This window comes from Triticum aestivum, chromosome 4A (assembly GCF_018294505.1).
Source record: "Triticum aestivum cultivar Chinese Spring chromosome 4A, IWGSC CS RefSeq v2.1, whole genome shotgun sequence".
Taxonomy (NCBI): Eukaryota; Viridiplantae; Streptophyta; class Magnoliopsida; order Poales; family Poaceae; genus Triticum; species Triticum aestivum.
The window spans coordinates 487,553,468-487,558,604 of record NC_057803.1 but is presented as its reverse complement, the minus strand read 5'-3'; the positions used below and the strand labels follow the sequence as shown (position 1 = coordinate 487,558,604).

Sequence of the window (5,137 nt, the reverse complement as noted above, 5' to 3'; positions counted from 1 at the left end):
CGGTTCAGATTTTAGTTGCGTGTGCGATGCAGGGCATACGGTTCAGCTCAATTAACTGTTTGTGATGAGGAGGAATAAAAGAAACGGGCAGCCAGATGAAGGCGTGTGCGATGTACAGCATACGGTTCACTCGGATGAACTATTTATGATTAGGCAACTCAAAAGAAACGGTCAGCCAGATCAAGGTGTGTGTGATTGTGGGCATACGCTTCAGAAGAATTAACTGTTTGCGATTACGCAACAGAACAGAAACGAGTCAGCTAGATCAAAGTGTCTGCGATTGATGGCATACACTTCACATGGATGAATTATTTGCGATTAGTCACAACAAACTGAAATAGTTAGATAGATCAATGTGTGTGCGCTAGACAGACACACACATTCTAATTAAAAGAAGCGTGCGCGATGGTAATAACGAGCGCGCACGGTTGTTGGAACAAGACGTGTGCTAACATTGCCTATTGCGGTGCACCCTATGGTGCAAACGCCACGTACGCGGCCGAGAAGGCGTACGTGCCCACGTTACGACTTCCGGGAATAGTGCCGCACTTATAACCGTCAGTAAATTTTGAGCATGCGTCCCGTCACATTCCAAATTGCAAACCTATTTACACCGATCAAAACCTAAACGGTTTCCCACTTAGGAGTGTATTAATACGCGGTTATAAATACTATACTACTCCAAGATGACTGGACATTCCTCCTCAACTCCTCATCCACAAAAAGTCAAAAACAAACAAGTCATTCATCATCGTTCCCTTGCCTCCACCATGGACAGCGTGAGTTTCGGGTCGAGAGATTGCCACCATGGAGAGGCGAGACTAGAAGCGGAAGAACGAGAGATGTCCCGCCTCGCCGCAGAAGCAACCAACATGTCCCGCCACACGGCCATAGCAGCAAAGAGTTCATGCCACGCCGCCGAAGCAGCATGGAGGTCCCACCATGCTGTCGATGCAGCAAACTGGTCCGGCCGCGTCGCGGAAGCAGAAGAGATGTCCCGCCGCACTGCGAATGGAGCAGAGATTTCCTCCCGTGCCGTGGCGGCCTGGGAAAATGTCTCGCGAGCAGGCGAGGACTCTTACAGGCGCATGCGTGCCCTCATCCTTAGGCAGATGTATCAGATCTCCAGGTGGGCGAGGTTGCGGGATGACCTGAAAGCCTCGTTTGAACAGTCTACCGACGTCATCCGGCAACTAAATGAGAGCAATGCGAAGCTCTAGGCCGAGCGCGACCTGCTGAGGGCGAAGATCGTTGGAAGTGTGGAGCAGCAGGAGCATACCACTGCCTTGTTGAAGAGGACCGGCATCATCGTCGAGAAACTTATCGACAAGAATGCCATGCCGTGCATCGAGCGTAGAAGGCTGGTGGAGGAATACGTGGATGCTTTTAAGCAGCATCTAGAGGACAAGAAAGAGCTCGTCGCCGCTCACCGCGGAGACTAGTTCCCGGGGCCTGCAGCAACGCATTAAGAAAGTAGAGATCAACGAGCCAGATCGTTGTCTTCCTTCTTTTTTTGCCCTTGTGTATTCGGGCGTTGCCGCATGTAGCTTTTTTAATTATGTTTCTAAATATGTAAGACAATTATTATCCACTGTCATCGTCCTTATATTCATCATGCTTGCTATAAGTCACAGTCGATGCTATATAGGTCTGTCGGATCTTATATCAAGATCGGTGCAAAATTTTCTTTTCAGATTTTTATTTTTCTCTCTTAAATCTCAGTCCAGCGAGACATATAGCCACGCCGTAGAACAGGTGCTCGGACGCCATTAATGGAGACGTTGGGAGGGAGGTGCGCATCTGGTAGCAGTCAAAGGGCTCTCCTCCCGATGAGCATGCGCAGGGGTTTGATCGCACGCCTCCCGTACTCAAATAGCTACCCTGCACGACACCTACTAGCCAATAAAAAAGGAGACGCGTGGCCGCACGTAGGCCTCATTTGGTTTCACAAGAACCTCCCGGGATCCCTGCCTGTTCCTCGGGCCGAGAAACCATGGACCAAAAAAAACGGGGATTCTCACGGCAACATTTGGAGGCCCATGAGAAACGGGCACCCCTGCCCTTTCCGCGGCCTTTCCTCGGGAGAGGCCTCCACATCTAGAGAAGTCGGGGAGGAAACCCTCACTCGTTCTGTCTCGCGCTCGTGAACGAGTGGCGGCGGCAACTGGAAGATCTCCTCGTCCAGCTTCAGCCTCCTCCGTCCAGCACTCCGACCTCCTCCGCCTGGCGATGGCGACGCTCCCTGCCCGCCTCCCTCCACGCTCCCTGCCCCGCCTCCGGCTGGGGCAACAGGACCGGGGTCGTCATCCTACTACTTCCCGGATCTCGCCTCCGCCTCCAAGATTTTCACCTTTCGATGACGACGACGGCCAGGGGATCATCCTCATGTTCCACTATGTTTATCCCCTCCTCCTCCTCCTCCTCCTCCTCCTCTTCCACCCATCATTTTTGCTTCTCCGTGATAATGTCTTCCTACTACACGCACTAACCAGCAGATGTACAGATCCAAGAGCCTCTCCTGTTTGAGTTCTGTACCACAAGCACCAATACTGAACAACATCCCAACGTTTACAACACATCATCCTGACCTTACAAGTGAGCACAACCACCTTTACCTCCTTGTGATGCTAACCTATGCACAATGTTCTTGTATATTTCTGAAGAGGGTAATTTTTTTGTGAGTGGGTTCATTCTAGGAGGCAGGATTGATGCATTGGTGTTGGATATTAGAAAATGAAAGAAATGTAAGCAATGCTTAGTAGTTTATAAGTGTTCGTATAAACTAGGAGGCAATCCATTTAGGCGTGTGATGATCATTAATGTTTGCCTTGTCATGTCTTTGGGTACCCCAGAAGCTACATTGCTTATCTAATACTCCAAAATTAGTATCAGTCAATTGGTCAGCTCGTCGGCAGCAACTGCTTGTTATTGTACATGGACACCTTACTCTGGAAATGTCAAATGTGAGTTGTTGTCCATTTCATTTTGGAAAAACAAGATGAGGTTCTAGAGTGATGCTTTATTGTCTTGCTATTTACTGAAGAAAGTTTGCATCCCTTCTGTGCACATTTTTGTTAGTACTATGGAATAGAAGCTATGATCCGGCGGCTGTGGTATCTTAAGACATGGCACCATCATGTGTTGTAATGCATCCTGTGGCAGTAGTAGAACGGAAGTTATAGTACTATGGAACAGAAGTTATGCACATTATCATGGACTACCCACAATCAGTTGAAGGATCAATATCTTTAGTGACTTGCCACGATAGTATTTCGGTATCTCTTCTATTATGTAATACTAGCCATTAGTACATGGTTGCTGGCTTGCCGTAGACGGTAGAAGAGATGTTTTTATCTTTCGAGTTGGACTTGGACATGTGGAGCTAGCCATGATTTCTTCAAGATGCAGAGTTTCTTGTTGCCTTGAAGCAACAGGAACAAGGGGCACAACAGAGTCTAGTCAGTGATATTTACACCTCAAGTGACAATGTCATGCTATGAATTATTTAAACTTGTGTTGACAATGACACATATGTAGTCTTCTGTAGTTTCTTATGCACGCTGTACTACTAGCATTTGATAGCATGTACTTGGTGTGGATTTTTTTGATGTTGCTTTACACAAGGTTCATATGCATGGTCAATAGCAGGTCTTACCTAGTGCGCAGAGAACTGAAATATAAAGGAGGATCTAGAACTTGTCATCTTGTATGGAGAACAAGGAATAGTATAGTACAGTTCTGCTTCAGCTTTTCACAAGGAGAGTAGGATTCTAGATGCATCGTTTGTAAGTCTACTCTATCTAGTTTAGAAGAAATAAAAAAGAATCATTATATTTTTCTATTGATGTTGCTTTACACAAGTTGCATATACATTGGTCAATAGTAGTTCTTCCCTAGTGCTCAGAGAACTGAAATATATATCAGACCAACGGTTCATATGCATTGATGTTGTTTCTTTTTCAGTTCTCCTAGGCTTTTATTGTATGCAGGTGCTCTGACATTAGAAGTGTTTTGCTTTATCCGAAGACATTGTGTTTAGTTGTTGGATGCCTTTCGGTAATTAGGTTATTGGGAAGGTTTCACTCAGAGCAAGAAAGGTATGTGGCTACCTTGCCTCTTTTTTAGATAGAGGTCTTTACTTTCTGCACTAATAAATCCATGTTTGTCTTCTCCTTAATTTTCCAATTATACATTTTCTCCCCAGTTTTACTAATTTCGGAATTATATTGTATTGTGGAGATTGACAATGGTTTAATGATCTACCGCTTATCATCTTTGTCCTTAGTTATTTAGTAATTATTACGGAAATTTATGCCACAGTACCCATACATAGTAGTTAGTTCTGTGGTTCTTATCCTTCTTATCAACAAGTCCTGATGTTCATTATTAGAGATTCAAACTCTAGTCATAAAATTCTCAGTTGGATACATGATGCTAACTTACTTTTTCGTAGTTCAACCAACATTGAGCTGTGGCACCTGATGTCGAAGCCGAGTGGAGAGAAGACTGAGTAGGACTAGTGATTGTCGCCTTGCTTTGTCGCCCTGTAGCTCATCTTATTTAAAAGTGTCTTTGCCTCGGGCATCGGAACTTGATAATTGAGAACTTTTTGTATCCAACAAACTTGAAACCGTTGATGCGTCAATGCCGGTTGTAATGATTGATTTTATGTCGGTACATGAAAATGGTTTGGTCAACACTTGATCACAATGAAATGCGAACCAGTCAATATTTGAACCTTTCTGATGTGATGGATGATACTTGTAATATTCTTAACTTCTAGTTACATAAATCTGAACTCGTTTGTCTGTTTTTTTAGATTTTTTTGAATTATTTGTGGAATTTTTACCTATGATTTGTGGTTGGTTCATGTGAATTATTTGTTATATTTGTATTAGCATGTGTCCTCCCCTCCCCCTTCTTACCATTTGGGCAACAGGATAGTGGGGACATCTCCCCCATGGCGGGAGGGATCGGTGATGCACATGGAATATCCACACTAGGGGATTGGTACCCAGGGTTTTTTACCTGACAACCAAACAAAGTCGTAATTGGTAAGTTGAACGCTCATGGTTTCAATAATATGTGTGTTTCCGATTTGTAACGTGACAACACTTGTTCCAAAATGACTTTGCTG

The 5,137-nt window shown here is 44.9% G+C and overlaps 1 long non-coding RNA gene across 1 annotated transcript; it reads left to right on the top strand.

The window, feature by feature from the left end:
• Positions 1 to 2,113: 2,113 nt before the first annotated feature.
• Positions 2,114 to 4,715, top strand: LOC123086523 (uncharacterized). Its single transcript, XR_006440932.1, has 2 exons — positions 2,114 to 4,097; positions 4,454 to 4,715. It is a non-coding gene; the product is annotated as an uncharacterized lncRNA (long non-coding RNA).
• Positions 4,716 to 5,137: the final 422 nt, after the last annotated feature.